The sequence below is a fragment of the Neophocaena asiaeorientalis genome, unplaced genomic scaffold (assembly GCF_003031525.2).
Source record: "Neophocaena asiaeorientalis asiaeorientalis breed wild unplaced genomic scaffold, Neophocaena_asiaeorientalis_V1.1 scaffold125, whole genome shotgun sequence".
Classification (NCBI taxonomy): Eukaryota; Metazoa; Chordata; class Mammalia; order Artiodactyla; family Phocoenidae; genus Neophocaena; species Neophocaena asiaeorientalis.
Window position 1 is genome coordinate 2903804 of NW_020174425.1, and position 19787 is coordinate 2923590.

A 19787-nucleotide genomic window follows, 5' to 3' on the forward strand; every position below is an offset into this window, starting at 1 on the left:
GTGGAGCGGCTGGGCCCGTGAGCCATGGCCGCTGAGCCTGCGCGTCCGGAGCCTGTGCTCCGCAGCGGGAGAGGCCACAGCAGTGAGAGGCCCGCGTACCGCCAAAAAAAAAAAAAAAAAATCCCAGGAAACAAAAACAGAATCTGGGCATCAAAATTAAGTCTAACCTGTTTTTTTCTTTTCCTTTGCACTTTGTCTAGTTTCACTTGCTCATAGGGTGCCGCATGTAGAGGCCTCACACCGGGCACTTCAGACCAGGGTTCCCAGTGCGAAACAGCTGCGCTGATGCCTCAGCTCGGCGGGCGGCCAGGTGCAGAGACACTGCGCCTGGCACTGTGATCTGGAGTGTGAGCAACGCCCCTTCGAGAACTCCGCCCCTCCCCGCTGACGCCCAGGATATCCCTATAAAGCAGCCCCACCCGCGGCCTGTAGGGGAGTGTGTGCTCTAGAGCAAGAGCTTGCACCTCTCCATTCTCTGATCAAAGAATAAAACTTTCAGGGATCGAGCCCAGGCTTCCTGCCTTGGGAGCGTGGAGTCTTAAAAAAAAAAGAATAAAACTTTCCTTTGCTTTTGAACCAAACTCGATCTCATTCTATTGACTCAAAACGAAACTAGGCAGGAGGATCCTTGTTGGAGGCCCACTCAGGAGGGTTAGTAACAATATCACCGTGTCAGGGTCTGTTTTCCACACTCTCCGGTACCTCTACAGCCGGGGGTGGGGGTGGGGTGGTCCTTGGACGTTTGGTGCTTCATTTGCCCTCCTGTGGCCTCCCTATATGAGCAGCGCAGTGCCTCTCCTCTGATCACCTCCTACAGTTCTTCTGGCTTTGGAGAAGAGATTATACTGTAGGGTGGGTGTCAAGTGTCCATTTATCACATTATCTTAAGCACAAAACAATCTTTTCCTCTAAATTAGGAAATGGCAAAATAGAGTCCTCCAGCCCTGATACCTGTTTTTATAAATAAAGTTTTATTGGAACACAGACACACACGTTTGTTTTAGTGTCACCTATGGCTGCTTTCATGCTACAGTAGCAGAGTTGAACAGTTGAATCAGAGACTTTATGGCCCACCAACATTAAAAAACTTACCATCTTGCCTTTTATAGAGTTTGTCCACACTTGCCCTAAAGCAGCACAGCCACAGCACATCCTGTAACATTTTAGAGTGCTACTTGAAGGTGTAGGGAATACAGCATGATATAGAAAGCTACTTACAGCTGCTATTTGATGAGATCATTCTCATGGTACCCAGGTCAGATTTGCTCACAGTTTCCTTCTGAGAAGCTCTGCTGAGTTCCTGTCAATCCCTTTGGAGCTACTTACTCACATTAAAGTAGTATGCCTTGGGGTTCAGAACCAAACGCTGTGATGCCTGTGTGAAAGAAGTGTTTTCTCCTGCCCTCCAGCGTAAGTCCTGCATCCCCAGTCTCACATTTTCTTCTCAAGAGCTACCCCTTTACAGAATGATAAATTGGTAGTGGAAAAGTCCACATCCTGGAGGGGAAATTGTACCTCCTGCCCAGAGGATGAAGTGTTACCCTAGAACCTCCCAAAATGATGCCATTCATTTTACATTGTATCACTGTTCTCAATTATTTACTGTCTTAACTTGCAGAGTCCTCCTATGCAGGTAAATTTTCCCACATGACTGACTTCAGGCTTGACCATACGACTTGCCTTGCCATAGCAGATCTCAAGTATTTGATATCCTAGCAGAAATTTGAGCCATCACATAGTTCAGCATTCACACTTTTCCTTCTGCTTTGAGATCATGTTCCAAATCATGACTGGCAATACGGTCTGCATCTTGGCATGAAGAAGACACATGACACACAAATAACACAGCTGCCTCGGCTAACACATAACATGAGTGAGAAATAAACCTTCGTTGTTATAAGCAACATGACTTTAAAAATTTTTGTGCTGTTACTTAGGATAATGGTGAAAGACAGCCATCCTAGGTAGCTCAGGCTGACATCATGAAATATCATAGACTGGATGGTTTAACAACAGAGATTTACTTGTTATAGTTCTGGAGGCTGGGAAGTCCACAATCAAGGTGCCAGCTGATTCAGTTCCTAATGAGAGCTCCCTTCTTGGCTTGCAGATGCCTACTTCTTTGCTATGTCCTCAAATTGCCTTTCCTCTATATTCTTCTTATAAGGGCCACTAATTTCATTCTGAGGTCCCCACCCCCATGACCTAATCTAAATCTAATTACTTCGCAAAGGCCCCATCTCCAAATACCATCATATTGGGGATTAGGGATTCAATGTATGAATTTTGGAGGGACATAAACATTCAATTCATAATAATAACTAATGTAGAAATTGGTAACAGAAATGAAGTACTGACGTAATTAAAACTCTAAAACATGTAGCATTAGATTAAATGTCAGAGATGGTAAGACTGCCATCACCTGGGACAATTTAGAAGGCTTTGAAGGAATGGAATGGTGGCTTTAGACCAGCGGTTCTATGCCAGGGACAATTTTGCTCTCTAGGCAACATTTTGCAACGTCTGGGGACATATTCAGCTGTCACAACTGAGTGAGGGGGTGCTACTGGCATCTGGTCGATAGAGACCATAAATACTGCTTAACATCCTACAGTGTGTGGGATAGCCTCCCACAACAAAGAAATACTGATCCTAAAAATGTAAATATTGTCAAGGTTGAAAAGTCCTGCTTTAGAAACAGAGATTACTAATAAAAACATTAGTGTATTTGGTCACCTTTGACAAGTTATTTCAAAAAAAGAGATAAACTCAAAAGAGTTGAGCAATTTGCAAGCAGGTATGATGCTGAGTATGACTAATCCAAAATCAAAACTTTCTGAGTTTTTTGTTATTAACATCACAACTATGGCATCTACAAAAATATCTCAGCTCAGTTTCACAAAGAACAGTTCATTTCCTTTTTTTAAAGCCTCTCTTAATGACCAAGTCAAAAGCCTTCTGCAGTTCCTTCACCTTAGCTCACCATCTCCTGTAATCTACTGCTCAACTAGGTCACAACTCCACAAACTGTGTTCTATTTTATAGGCCAAGAACAATTCAAATCCATCGACAGGGGAAAACAATCCCCCTCACGTAAGAAGCAACATACTAGTTTTCAATGTACACACACAGCTTAAATTATTAATCAGAATTCTTAGCTGCTCTATCTAAAAACAACCATTCAGATTTCTACAGTTTTCCTCAAGACCAGTGAATGGGTGCTTTTTATATCTGTGAAACAAAAGGGACAATCTAGATGGTTTTTCCAAAACAGGCAAACAAAAAGTCTGCTTCAAAGATGAATTCAAATATCTATCTTTTTATAAGAACATAGATGGAGAAAGAATTGGTTTTATTTTTTCCATTTTCTATCAGGATTTCAAAAATCAATGGGCTGATGTTTGAAGTCTTATTCCCTAACTCCAGTCAAAATAGCAGGGCTGTGATATGAGTACAAAAGATGGGAACGGGGAGGCTCAAGCAATTTTCTATACCACGACTGATACTAAACAATTATATGCACATCCACTGTTACAGAAGCTACTCCCAAGACTGTGCTCTCTTTTGGGGACTCTCATTGTTATAGTTTCCATACTGAGACACTCAATTAAGTAAGACTTTACTAATGATCCTCTGAACTTCTCATGCATAAACTTCCTTTCCAATGAATTAGTTCAAAAATACAGCCACATTTCAGTGTGAGAAGTTGTTCAGAACTTCAAAACAGGGAAATGCTTCCAGAATGTTCTGCCAGTTTGAAAACTCCAGCCTTGCCAAACTTATAAAAGCAATGCCAGTGAGCCTGAGGCACACGAAGCCAATGTGCTTAAGCTCTACCGGGATGGGAAATAGTCCATTCCCAGATAGCATCCCAAAATGAATAAAATGAAACATAACAAAACTTTTCTTCCTGTTACTGCTACCTCTGAATATTAAAACTCTCCATTGAAGACAAATAACCCCAAGGAAGTCAAAGGATCACAACCGTATGAATGTAAAAGAAAAAACAAAGGACAGACTTAAATATCACTAAGTTCTACCAACTTCATATTTGTGTGAACATTAAAAATAAACAAGAACATAAAGTATTAAGTCCAGTCAAAATGTTTCAGCTGAGTTTTAGCTATTCAATTCTACAAATACAAGTAACTCATCACATTTTTCTCTACAATGACAGCAATTAAAATTTTTTAGTACGGTACAAGTAAATTTTTCAAAAGGATTGACACAGGTAGGGGCCAACTAGCCGAGAACACTCATGCTTACAAAAACTCAAGTTTTCCCTCTTAATCCTTGATCCCTGCTAGATCACATTTCTCAGCCCCCTTCCAGTTTAAGTGGATAGAAGTGATGTACACCACTTCTATGATTAGATTCTACAAGCTCTCTGCTGGCCTCCATGTTCTGTCTCTTTTCTGGAAAAGACCCTAGAAGATGAGAGAGCCACAAGATGGAAAGAGCCTGAAACCTGAATCTCAGTGTGAGTGAATAGATGCCCACCAAACACTCAATTAAAGCTGGAGGTAACCAAGATCAAAGCCAGTGGGGTTTGAGGTCTTCTGCTGCAGCTGTTCACCTCCCTTTACTACTGATTTGATGAACCCAGGGCATGTTTGTGCACCCTGAGAATAGAGGAGACCTGCACTGTCCTTCCCACATATAGCTTAGGAAGATAGCAAGAGCCTGGAGAAGGAAGGGATGCCTGTGGGTCTAAGCAGACAGAGACAGGGACAGCTTCACAGAGATTCCCAGTGCCCGGTGTGGTCTCAGAGCAGACAATTTCAGGGCACAGTGGCAGAGCAAGGACAAATGGCACACACAGTTGACTAATGCAATGTGTTTTTGCCCTCACTCCACACTGCTGCCGCCACATTCCCCTTTGCAGTGCCTCCAGAAACTGACCTATGCTCCCTCTACACAGCCTTCGCTGTGGCCCAGTCCCAGCACAAAAGTATTGGAGTTTCCAGACCAGAAGAGACCCAGAAGGAATCAAAATGTATAGTGACCATAATCTGGTTTGCCTTATATTTGTTCTCTTGGTGTAGTTATTTCCAGCACCCCCTTTTATTCTGGAAAGTATCTGATGTAGATGATAAATAACATGGTTTCTATAGGAATAGGGATGTCTATATAAAGGTCTGTTCATGAATATACAATATTAAGGATGACATGTCCCTCCCTGGCCATATTCCAAGACAAACCCCCTAAAACAGATTCAGCCTGAAGAAAAAGGTACAAAGTTGACTAAGATTATATTTCTGCCACTGGGGAAAATGGAGGCTCAAAAGAGAAATTGAATTTAATTATAAAAAGTAAGTTCTATTTCTTACATTACTGAGTTGTAGTGAAACTTTTATCTCTACCCATACATGTCACGCACTCACACACACATACACACACACATGCACACACACATATGCACACTATAGTATAGGATATATCAGGCTTCAAATCCAAGTTCTTTTACTCACTATTAGGATTTGGGTTTGTTTCTAAGCCTCGCTGAGCCTGAGTTTCCCCAACCTCATCTATAAAATTAGCATCATAATTCTTGATTTTTATTGTGAGAATTAATATTTTTGCTTGAAAATATCATTCTTTAATGAAATTTATACTTTACCTGCATGTACTTACATATAGCAAAAAAAATTCAGTGGAAGGAAGAGTTTACCCAGGTCTATCCATGTGACTATGCCGGAAATAATTAGGATGAAGAGTCGTATGACATTTGGTCCTTCGTTCCCTGCCTGCCCACATTTCCCTGCTCACACTGTCACACGTGTTCAATTTTGATGATGTATCTAAAACAGAGCCAACAGCCATGGCCCTGCCAGAGGAGATTTCCAAACATTCTCAGAGAAACAAAAGGCAAAGTGACCTGGAGATCATTGGTGTTGGCCAGGTCGGCCGCATGATCACCCTACACTGATGCTGCTTGCACCAGGCTCTGGGCTTTCAAACACACCTGTTCATTCCACCCAGCACGTGTGCTCTTGTGGCAGCACCACAAGCATCATTCATAGACCTGCTCCTGAAAGTGGGGCTTTTCATCGTGGCGGCAGCCCTTCCCTGCCCAACTGGCCTAACCTAGCCCTCCCCATCTCGCTGCATCCCATCCTTAAAAAAGTAGCACAATCACATAGCAACAGCCTCACTGGTAGGTTACACCAGGGTAACCACGTCCAGGAGGGCAAAGTAGAAAACCAAGAGGATGACAACTGATAATGATAACACAGTCACTAAGCACTGGATTTATGCCAGCCATTGTATGAAGCACTTTCCATTAATTGTCTCCTATAAGCCTCACAACAACTCTGTGAGGCAGGGGCTATTTTATCATCATGTCATAGGTGAGGAAGCTGACACTTAAAAGGGTAAGCACTAGAAGAGATATTTATTGAGGGCTTACCAAAAGCCAGACACTATTTGAAATTTTCTGCATGTACTTCATTTAGTTGCTGTAGCAAGTCTATGAAGTAGTACTAATATTTTACCTGTTTTACAGATGAGGAAAATGAGTATACAAAGTGAACTGAATTTTCCCAAGGTCATCAGTAGCTAGTGGTGGGGATGGAGTCTGAACCCAAGTAATTTAGCTCCAAAGTGTACATTCTTAACCACTTTAATATAACTAAGAACCGGTTGGTTAAGTCTTCTGGATTCCAAGGCCCAAACCCTTAACCTCTCAATCACATCAGATGTCAAAGTGTTATTAACTGTCATGATCCCAAATGGATTCCTTTTATTTTGCATATGGGGAACCTGCGATCAGAAGGGCTCATCAGTCTGCGAATCTTCAGCAAGCTCTTGGCAGGACTTCCTGTAGTGCTGTGCATTGTAAGGGAAGCTTCCAGTGAAGTGACAGCCCCTTACACAGCTCTGGGGCTTATGTGAGCCCTCTGAGGCAACCTGACACTTTGGGCAGAGCTGTGACTCCCAGTACAGAATGTGCTAGATTTCTCTCAGTGTGGATACATAAGAATGTATTCTTATGTATAAGAATGCATCCACATTCAGTATGTACATAAGAATGTACATAAGAATGTATCCACATTCAGCCTGTTACTCTCCAAGTCCTTCTGCTTAGACACAAAGTAAGAAGAAAATTAAATAGTTGAAGCAAATTCTCCAATTGTCCAGGCTCACAGGCATATATTATTGGGAAAAAAATTATATAGAAAGACGGTATGGCAAGTAATTCATATGGAAGACCACAGACCCTGGAACCACACTTCCTAGGTTTAAAGCTCAGCTCTGCCATTTACTAGCTGGATGGTTTGGGGCAAGTAACTTAACATCTATTTTGCCTTTCTGCATCTGAAAAAGGGGTGGTAATAAAACCTTCCTCATATATATATAATATATATATCACATAGTAAGTTCTATTTAATTTTTTTTGCCATTATAATTACTAGGTCCTTTATCTGTTAATGAGCTGAAAATTCTGATAGAATATACCTTCAAAACATTTTCTCCTGTCTCTTCTAATCAATGTGCACTATCAACCTTCTCCAGTCTTTCATTTTTCTCTATCCTCCTACTCTCCCAAACTGTACTTTTGAAGTCAAGAAAGGGGCAAGCTCTGAATACAGTGGTATATCAGGCTCATTAAAACATTAACAGCTATCTTCTCACATCCAGGTCACTTAATTTTGATAAATTAAGAAACTAAGTACAGGAGGTTTTAGAGTGAAAAATTTGAGAATTAGGGAGTAATTTGTAGTTTCTTTCAGACTAGCAAATTGCATAGACTGGAAAGTTATAAAATTTGGAAATTAAACTTAACGTTGTCCATGTATGACATTTTAGAAACTTCTTTGATTAGTCATCAGTTTGTTTAAATTTTCATGCTAGAAAATGCTCATATTTTACAGTTTTCTAAATTTCAATTCCTAGGTTCTTGTACTATTAACATAGTTAATACAGTATAATTTTGTTAGTATAGTATAATTAGTATAATATAATGCTTGACCAATAGCATTATAATGGTGGAATCCGAAAATTTAGACCAAAATCTTTTACATTTCTTGCTTTTTACTTAACAGTATAGCCTTGTGTTGTTAATTAACTTGATTTTGGGAATCCTTTCACAATGTATACATTTATCAGATCATTGCATTGTACACTTTAAATATATTATAATTTTGTCAATTATATGTCAATAAAGCTGGAAAAAATATCCAAACTTTTATAAAGAAAATTTACTTCATTTTTGATTCAAATATTTACCATGTATTTCATTAAAATATTATTTGCATATGTAAAGCACATTGGAAGAACAATATACAATATCTATTTTTTAAAAATTAAGTTTCAAGTTATTCTATACTATTCTTTACTCACAATAGGTAATTTTTTTCAGATGACCAAGATAACTGTTTCCAACAAAAGTCTATGCTAGAACAAATACTGTCTATATAAATCTCTTTATTAAAACAAATTATTACCAATAATTGTATAATAATTGTATAATAGAGCACAAGCTGCAAGTTACTTTATAATTAACAATGTTATTTTGAATTTAACTTTTCTACTGGAAAGCACCCTACAAATTCAGGATTTCATTTATCTGTTAATATGCCAACTGTTATGAAATTTTCCGCAATTCAAAAATCCAGTGATTAAATAGCTCTTTGATAACAGTCTTGCAAAACAAGCCAGTGGAATTATGCTTATTATAGAAATACTAGAGTTGTATCTAAAACCTTTCCATATTACTTCAGCTTTTCAACTCTTAAGGGAATTAGAAATTAGACTCTATTTCTAGCAAAATTCCAATTGGGAATAAGGGATGACCTAAAAGAAGGGAATAAACCTGGTTATTACAAAAGAGACTCAAATAGATTTTGAATAATAAGCTCTCATGTCCTTTTCCAAGTGTAGGGAAATTTTATCATAAAATGTATGACCCACTAGTCACTTAGAAATCCAGTAAAAATATAAACATAAAATATAAGTGTGCTTCAGGTAAATTCAACATAGCAGAAATCCAGGGAGAATAAAATCAAACTTGAATCAAATCCAGAAGGTATAGTCATTTTTTTAAAGATCAGAATATAACTGTATTCCTATGGCTTGATTTTTTTTTTTCTTTCAGGTTGTTGGATTACTATCCTTTCTGCATCAGCCTTTGAGTAAAAAAAGAAGTTCAAACCTACCTAAAAATTCATGAAGATTTGATTCTGGTGTTTTCCCAATTCCTGTTCCACCTGCAGCCAAAAGAACAGACAGCAAATTAGATAATCATTATCTGAAAACCTTGTCTCTGTTGTGCTGTTCCAGGCAGTAGACTAAGAAAAGCATCTCCTGGGCACATAAGTGTTCAGAGAAGGCAAAATGAAGATATCAATGGGAGTAGGCTCTGATTTTGACCACCCACCCGAAGCCAGCTACCACAAAGTGGAGCACTGGGCCGACTATCCATGGCTAGCTAGCCACTGGCCACCATTTTAGAATTACGTAGGAACCACAGAATAAGTCACAAGCAACAGAGCAAATCAATGGTTCTCCAAATTACAGAAATTACAGAGTTCTGCCCAATCCCATGTTCACCCACACCCCCATTTAAAACTCAGTACCTCAGAATTTGCTCAGATATGCATGAAATATGAGCAGTATTTTTAAGTATGATATGAAAATGAATGGAAACATATTGATATTCTCAAAGTATCAGGTTTAATTCTGATTTCTAGGGTCTATAATAAATTAATATTACAATCAGTTAAAAGTATTTGCATAATGAAGTGGAGAAAAAAATGAAAGTGGGACAGAAAGTGAGGGAAGGAAAGACAGAAGGAAGAAAGAAAATTATAAATTCAAATTTTATTTTATTGGATTACTTGTCTCGCTATATTTTATCTTTTAAAATGCATCTAAATGGCACCAAGGCAACTAATTAATTCAGCTAATCAATATGTGGAATTCAGAGAACAATTCTATCTATACTAAGAAATAGGATATTGTTGGAATTTTGTATTTTTCAATGTCTATCGGTATCAGGCGTACAGGACCAAAATGTCTTTGTATGTCTCTCAAGCTCCTTTAGTTGCAGCTTCTTTAGTCAGACTTTCACACTTGTTTATCTCCTCTATTTAAGGTTTTAAGGCTATATGTCCTTAGTGCAAGAACAAACCCTCCAAAAATATAGTATCTCAAATTTAAACAAAAAATGCTAGCCTGTTATCTATTATTTGTATAAATCTACTTTATAATTTAATTCTAATACAAATGTGTGCTAATACTTAGATGCAGCTTGAATCCATTAATTAATTTGTATTTTATGGATGTTGATGGAATCTTAGCAATATTATTATACCTCTTAGTATAAACATTACAGCCAAGGAAGTACATCTTCCAATTATCTTATTACCTGGCATATGCTTAATTATTGTTGCTGTTACTATGAAGACTTTGCTAAGGTAAGGCTCATAAAATTACATTTCAATTTTCAATTATTCCTAAAAAAATTCTCGTGGCAAAATATTGCCATCTCTACTGCAGATGAAGAAAGTGATCAGCAAATTGTTTTTGTGTGATTTAATCATTTATTGTGACCAGTGACTTATCCAAGGGGACTGACCGTAAATTATAAATTGTGTGGTCTTACGAATGCTATTTCTATCCATACAATTCTTACCATCATCCTAAAAAATAACATTCCTCAAAAAGAATTTTATCAAACGAATAATGGAGCCCTATGGACACATATAGGAAAACGTAAGCAGTTTTCATAATAGATGTCTGAAAACATGATATGTTCTCACTGATGTTTGGCATTGTTTTAGAAAAATGCTTTGCATCTTTCTGCTAATGCTTTTTGTCTTAAAGCATCTTGCAGTATCCCCATTAATCTGAACAAACTCAACAAACATAGAGCAAGGCTGCTTTGGCAGAAGGACAAAGGACACTTTCCCCTCAGCTCATAACAAATTGCTTTCATTAAGAACAAATGGTCTTGGAGCATTATTCTACTTGAATCGCCGCCTGGTGACAAGCCCAAAGGGTAGCCCCAATGTTCACTGTAAACAATAAGAATGGGTCTCAGCTAGTGGAATGTCCTTCTGGAGTTTAAAAACTCCATATTCTGGAAGCATGAGACGGGCCACTTCCAATAATAAAACACCAATTTGTGATAACTTTCAACAGTTGTTATAGCTTCAGACTTTGTCCGTGATTAAGACAATTCCAAATAAAATGGAAATCACAAAGTGGCAGAAAGTTTTCGGATACTTTTATGTTTATTATTGGAGATAATACTTTTCTGAAGTTGCATTAAGAAATGAATAGTTTATAGATATCTTAAAAGAAACACCTATTTCAAGGTTTTTCTACACTATCAGGAACTTGATCTTTAGTGAAATATTCATTGCAAATGTCTTTTTAAAAATTCTTGCAGGGCTTCCCTGGTGGCACAGTGGTTGAGAGTCTGCCTGCCGAGGCAGGGGCCACGGGTTCGTGCCCTGGTCCGGGAAGATCCCACATGCCGCGGAGCGGCTGGGCCCGTGAGCCATGGCCGCTGAGCCTGCGCGTCCGGAGCCTGTGCTCCGCAACGGAAGAGGCCACAACAGTGAGAGGCCTACGTATCACAAAAAAAAAAAAAAAAAAAAACTTCTTGCAAAACTTAAAATACATGACACTAAAAACAAATTTCAGCTTAAGTGCAAAATAATAGAAAAGGGAATTGTAACACAATATAAAAATATTCTGTGTTCATAGTTTTAGCTGATTTTTTTTGTTTGTTTGTTTTTGTTTTGCGGTACGCGGGCCTCTCACTGTTGTGGCCTCTCCCGTTGCGGAGCATAGGCTCCGGACGCGCAGGCCCAGCGGCCACGGCTCACGGGCCCAGCCGCTCCGCGGCATGCGGGATCCTCCCGGACCGGGGCACGAGCCCGTGTCCTCTGCATCGGCAGGCGGACTCTCAAGCACTGCGCCACCAGGGAAGCCCTTAGCTGATTTTTTTTGAATCACTGGGCATTTTTCTTATAAACTTCCAATCAGTGAAGCTTACAAAAAGACAACAATTTATAGATATTTCATAATGTGACCTTTAACTCTTTTCTATTTTTAAGCATGTTTGATTTTGAAATAACTTACAGTCAGTGTTTAATACATGAAAAATAGGTTTCATGTATGCACATCAACTAACTCTCTTCATAATGCTATTTTATTATTTCACTCACCACACTACAGCTTTACTACGCATTTATAAATTTTAGGTTGCAGCATACTATAACTCAGCTGTTTAAACTGAATCAGATTTCCAGACACAGAAGATGTTTTAAAAAGCAAGATTAAAAGCCAGCTAAGCCAGAGCACTTCAAAAGCTCCTTGGCCTTGCCCTGAGCAAGAAGTTGAGGAGAGAGGAGGGGTCATAAGAAGTACATTTTGTGTTTGAATAAGGAATTAATTTGGGGAAGAACTCCAGGTTAGCTGAGACAGAAGATCATAATTTTCTACTCCTCCAACAGTATGTCAATAAAAGAATATTAGAGAATCTATCTTCTAAAGAAGCAGTCTGTCTTTTGGTTTCATCATCACCATCAAAAAGCATTTTTGCTATTCACCCAGTGGCTTCTCCACAGGAAGCAGTATGGATTGGCTTGAGTATGGGAAGGAACCACAGAAGAGTCACCATTATTTAATAAATCCTTACATCATATACGAGGCAGGTTGTAAAGAGTATCTTTACTGTGGCTCTCTTTGCAGCCTCATACATACGTGCCAATAGGAAACAAACAGATACATAAATAAACCCATTTTAGAATCAAAAAAAAGCAAAGCAAAGCAAACATAAGTGACTCCATCAAAACACTATAGATAAACTAATATTCTTCATTTACATTGTAGGTGTATGATCACTTTTTTCATTCCATAATTTACTGACTTCAATCCTGTAACTATTTTAGGAGTGCCTAGTATATGCAATCACAGAGATACAAAAGACAAAGTCCCAATTGAAAAAAGAGGCACCACGATTTCTATTTAATGGCCAATACTTTACAACTTTATACAGTTGAAAGAAAAAAAATTATAGAATATTGACTCTATTAATTAATAATGTGTTAATAATTTTTTATAAAAGCTCAAAGCCTTGAATTTGAGAAACTTTCAGCTGGAGTACATCATAAATTAAATGATGGCAATACTGTTGAAACATTATCTGTAGCCTAATTCTCTGTGACATTTTAAATAACTAGGGGGGAAAGAGAAGCCCAAATTATCGGTAGGAAGACAGAAAGATCTTTGTTATTTGACAGAACGTAAGAGTGGTTTTGATTTGAGAAAGTATGGACTTCATTGTCCAGAAAGTAATGTATATATCCCTCCTGGAGCTCTAATTCCTGTTGTACACTTTGACAGCCCAACCTCCAAGGTGGCTTTGTCCCTGGAAACAGGGACCACAATCTGGAAAAGAAGGCTTTTCCTCAGAAGCTTGTTTAAATGACGTCTTCCAGTTCCTCTCAGCTCTGATTCATGATCACTGATTCTGAGCTCTGCCTTACATCTTTTCTGATTCCATTTGATCCTATATTGAACCTTGAAAGTACTCCATTCTCACTCTCTCCCTTGGTTTTTCTTACTGGGTCAAAAGGTGTTCGGCCTAAAGCAGATATTTTCTCTTGCTTCTTTCTCCATCTGTCAGAATATTTATCATCGTTAATGGAATGAACCATTACATCACATTTTATCAGAAGGTACCGACCAGGGACTTCCCTGGTGGTCCAGTAGTTAAGACTTCGCCTTCCAGTGCAAGGGGTGCGGGTTCAATCTCTGGTCAGGGAGCTAAGATCCCACATGCCTCAAGGCCAATAAAATGAAAAAACATTAAAAAAAAGAAGCAATATTGTAACAAATTCAATAATGACTTTAAAAAAAAAAGAAGGTACCGACCAATTGTAACCAGTTCACTAACCAACGTCATCATGGACTTCAAAATATTAATTACAATGTTTCTAGATGTTACATAGAAAAAGTTTCAGAAGTCAAAGGAATTTGTGAAAAAAAATAGGTGAAATAAACTTAAGTTTCTTCATTGACTCATAGCTCAGGGCTCTTTGCTAATAAGCACATGAATTTCCAAGGGGAGGTGTGTTGAAGCTTATCTGCCATGTGTAAACCTGTTTGATCAAGGCACTCCCCACATTTTATTTGCAGAACGCTTTCAAGGCCTTATACAGAACCCATTTTGGAGACATTCTTTTGCTGAGATAAATTAAATAAGCCAGGCTGAAAAGCCCTCAAGTCTAAATTTTCAAGATATTTGGATAAATAAGTTATCAAGATTTAATTTTTACATGAATAGTTTAAAAAAAATAAAACTCTTAGAATGTCTAAGATTGATAAATACAACTATTCTCTATTCTCATTTAAAGTTTTTCATAATAAAAAAAACCATGTCTCCATGCTCTTGGTCAAACAAGAAGTAATCACAACACCATCCTATCTAATTACTATCAGATCCAGAAAGACAAGAACCTAAAGTAATTATGTGACACAACCTCTTATAAGTCAATGTAACTAGGCCATAACAAAGTAAAACAACTAAATCTTTTGGAATATATATATATATATATATATATATATATATATATATATATATCTCCAAAAATACACAGATATACATTGTATATATCTATATGTATAGATAATATAATATTTTATATAATACATATTCCTTCCAGGGCCCAAGTTACAATGTCCAATAATAGTTAATACTAGGATGTAAATTCACTAAACTCAAAAACGATGTCTTTCTTTTTCACTTTTGTTTCCTCTGTAGCATTTACACAGTGGCTTTTACAGAGTAGGTAGTCAGTAAATATATGACATATAAAAATACACGGATGAGTGTCATGGTGATAGAAGAAAAGAAAGGAAGGAGGAGGGAGGAAAAATAAAGGTCATACAACGTGTGCAGTTAGTCATTTCCTAAGCATTTATTGGCTATCTTGAGCTTCCATTTTCTATGCTAAACACTAGCACAAATATAAAAGTGGCCTGAACTTAGGAATAGCTAGCTTAGTAAAAGAGACAGGTATTTTAATAAATAATATATTAACAATGTATAGGACTGTAACAGAGGAATATACAAATATAATGAGAGTAAGGAGAGAACAATAACTCTTTGGCAGGGAAAGGAGGGTTTCAGAAGCAATTAATATCCGGATTGGGTTGTGAAGGATTTTATTAAGTGGTGAAGAGAAGGAGAGCATTCCAGAGGAGAGGAAATGTCATCAGCAAGTGCACAGAAAACTGAAAAGGTATACTGTATTCAGAAAATAGCATATTCAAGAAAGTACTATCAGGGAGGTGATGGGGCTGAGAGGTAGGTGGGGAATGAGAAACAGCTAGATGCTATTGCTGAGAACTTGGATTCATATTACCCATGTTTATTTAATCAAGAGAGTTTTTAAAGTAATGATGAAACTTCAATATGACTCATGACATGGATAAAGAAAAAAAGCCCTCATCAGAGACTAATTAATTGCAGCAGTAAATTATCAATAAAGGCAAAAATAATATCACAAGTATGTTTGAATTTGTGAGATAATACATAATACATAAATAATTTGTTCCAGTTTAATCCAACAGACATTGTACAACTTACAGGAAAGTTGATAAATGATGCCTATTTGCTAAGGGCAATGCATAATGTGATCACATGTGTGACTTCCTGGAATTCTTAGCTGTGGCACAAAATTTAAAAACAATTATAAAACCTCTTTACATATGTAACTGAAAATACATATTGAAGGAAAACTCTTGCCATCATGAATTTTCTTTTCTCTCCATGGAACAGAGTTTGGGAATCACCACAGTAGACACTGGGGAAAGAAATGAAAGAAGATGTTCCCTTTGGCAACGAGATACACTCCATATGCTCTATGTAACTCAGCTAAAAAGGAGCAAATTGGTCCACAGAACTCCTTAAAAAGTGAAGTTACTAATAAAAATTTCAAGTACCATGGGAGGACAAAAAGGGGTCATTTTTATTAGAAAAGTCCTATGATGCCAAGAATGTGACTAACTACCTATTCGTGGGAGGGTAGATCCTTACAAACAAGTGATTTGGGAAGGAAACCCAATTAAACTTTGAATTATTGTCAATTAAGAAGAAAAAATTTTAAAGATAAAACATAGACTAGACTATCTTTGAAAGCAAATGGAAAATGGCCAATTTAAATTAATGGCTATGTTTTTAACTTAGAGTTATTATTCTCTAGATATTCTACTGTTATCACGGCTACTTGTCATGTTGATAATGATACCAAGAAGATAGTAACCTTTAGAGCAAGATACACCTAGAATAAAATCTCAGATATGTCACAATCAATTGGATTGCCCTTGAGTTATTTTCTTGATCACTCTGAGACTTAGTTTTTTGCTTTTTTTTTTTAATTTTCAAAATGAAGAAATATTCATTTCACTGTGTTGTTGCAAAGATTAAATAAAATAAAAATGTTATTAACATTATGATATATACTAGCGTGGCTTGAGTTCCCACAGAAACAGACCCTTAGACAAGGATTAGAATTTAAGCACTTTGGGAAGTGATCCCAGGAAAAACTTTTAGATACATGCAGGAGTGGGAAAAGTATGGGAATAATGAATAAAGTGCACTATCCGGTCTGCTACCCCTGGGGATACTACTGCTCAAACCTGTTGGGTACCCTGTGAGATAGTGTAAAAAGCTCCTCGAAGTGGTCCCAGCCAAGGGATAAGAAAAATGAGGAGGTTTATCCACTGAATCCCCATCTACTGTTGGCGGAGGTCTGGGTACCTACAGCCTGGGAGTAGGAGGAAGATGCACAGGCTCAGTCAGGGTATCACAGGCTTAAAAAGCTAAAAGTTAAAACTCGAGTCATTAATTTGAATTGGCCATTTTCTTGCCTTCAGAAAGTGGAGAATATGGCAGAACACTGACAGCATCTTCTACATGTACTAAAATACCAATCCTGGGGGTAGGCACCAGGTGTTATTCAGATTTGTATGCCCAGTACATGTTTGTCATGATAGGTACTGAACAAATGGATGAATGAATACACAAATGAACGAGTGAATGAATGAACAAATCAGTGAATGAATGACCATTAGTTTTGGAACAAATATCACTTTCTTTTCCCAGAACATTGTTTACCCCTCAGAGGTGTTGGATGTAAAAATGTATAAATTAGGGCTTCCCTGGTGGCGCAGTGGTTGAGAGTCTGTCTACCGATGCAGGGGACACGGGTTCGTGCCCCGGTCCGGGAAGATCCCACATGCCGCGGAGCGGCTGGGCCCGTGAGCCATGGCCACTGGGCCTGCGCGTCCGGAGCCTGTGCTCCGCAACGGGAGAGGCCACAACAGTGAGAGGCCCGCATATTGGAAAAAAAAAAAAAGTATAAATTAGTATTTTATAACTGTGAAAATTTTATGGAATTATAAGCAGGTTCTGAGAAAAACTCAAATCTAAAAGGCTTAAGAGCCTTTATTTTGTTATTAGGCACATGTTCTTATATTATCCCTATGAGGAAATCCAGAGCAATTCACAAATTAAACAGTATTTAAAATGAGTTATTCAGCTCATAATAGGTCACATTTAGGTTCTCAAGTAGCACATATAAAAAATAAAGATAAGCCATCCACCTTAACCTCATAGCCTTGGCTTGGTTACTGTTATAATAGAACCAGAAACCAGCTAACAAGAGCCTTCATTGTATAAAATAAGAGAGAAGGCACAACTTTGAGCTGTTGACTCTGTAGCACTGGTCATTTTTCATGATGGTTCTGCGCTCAAACTATTTTCACAAAAACTACCTGAACTTTTATATATTCTAACCAGGTTTTAGTGCCAGAAAGTTCCGCATAAGAAATTAAAGTGAACAAGTGTCTCTATTTTATTTTACTTTTTTAGTGTTAAAGAGTATCCTTTTATTTATTCATTTATTTTTTTAACATCTTTATTGGAGTATAATTGCTTTACAGTGTTGTGTTACTTTCTGCTGTATAACAAAGTGAATCAGCTATATGTATACATATATCCCCATATCCCCTCCCTCTTGCATCTCCCTCCCACCCTAGTCTGTCATATAGAGTAAGTCATAAAGAGAAAAACAAATACCGTATGCTAACACATACATATGGAATCTAAAAAACAATGGTTCTGATGAACCTAGGGGCAGGAAAGGAATAAAGATGCAGACATAGAGAATAGTCTTGAGGACACGAGGAGGGGGAAGGGTAAGCTGGGACGAAGTGTCTCTATTTTAAATGCTGATACCATTGGGAAGAGTACAGAGCTTATAAGTCACTCATAAGTCAGCAGGAATTCATTCAAATAATAATAAAAAATATCATTATTGGGCTCTTTATATTTTTCATCACTGGCTAAGCTCATTTACATGTATTTAGTGTTTTATTTACCCTTCACAAGAACCTGAGGTAGTACTATTATTAGTCTTTATTTTGCCGGGGGGAAACTAAGCCTTAGAGATTTAAGTTACTTTTCAGGCTTACACAGCCAAGAAGTGGCAGAGCTATATTTCAAAGCATGTCACCTCTTTCCACAGGATCTCTGTCTCCCCCAACTGTAAAGAAGCTGGTCATTTTCAACATTGGTCTTATTTGGTCACACATTGGTTAAACAGTTTCTGTGGTTTGTCCAGGATACTACCTAATTTTTACAGCGCTCTTTCTAAAAGAAAATGTGTTCAGTCAGGCAACTGACTTCTCCCCCAAAAAATGGGTGGAACACATCCCATTTGTAAGCCAGAGATTGTCACTCTGCCAGGGCTACCACTTGAATGGAAACAGACTGTACGGATTTCACACCAATCTTACTCTCCCCACCCCTGCACTCCATGTTCTGCCTCTGGTATCTCGTCTCAAGGGACTCAGCTCCCATATTCACCATCCTAGAATATGGGATTCTCAAAAACAAGCAATATACCTTGTTTTAAAGGAAAATTATTCTCATAAATTGCCAAGAGTTGTCTTTCAACTTTATCCAAAAATGCTCATCCGTTGTGACTTACCATAACAAAGGAGGAGTTTTGCTTCCAAAACTAGTAAAACAAACAAACAAACAAAAGCCCGGTTTATTAGATTACAGTGGAACTTTAGTGCTAACTAATTTTGCATTGTTATTACACTTTACTTGATGCATATGGAAGAATATCTATAAAATACATAACTTATAAGGCCTTATGATAAAATGAGTTTATTTTTAAAAGAAAACATTTTAATTCCCTTTCTCTTACAGTTACCCACTCAATGCACAGGGCAGAAATGCATAATCTTACATTGATGCTTTCCAAAGATCATCCCCAAAATGACTACTCAAGGAACACTGTAAATTTTTAATCTTTATGTATGTATTTTCTCATCAGGCATCCAAACTCAATGCGGTTGTCTTTTCTTCAAACGAGGCCTCTGTACACTCCAGTAGGATCCACCTGCTACACACACTTACTGAGAGGTGGTAGCATCCTTTCCATCATCCCTGCCTGGGGTCTCCATTCTCTGCCAGTTACCACTTTATTTTATCTACTTGTTGCAAACTCCATGTGAGCATCTCTGATCACCATGCCAAATACTCACTTCCACCTCAAACAGAAATGCATGCCCAGAAACAAAGAAATATATTACTTTCTCTTCATCTCTAGACCTCCTAGATTCACAACCCTGAGCGTCTGCCTATGAGCATTATATAGATTAAGCCTAAGAGGGCCACAGAAAGGCCTGATTCTTTTCTCTTAAACATTATATACATATAACATTATATACATATATATATATATATATATATA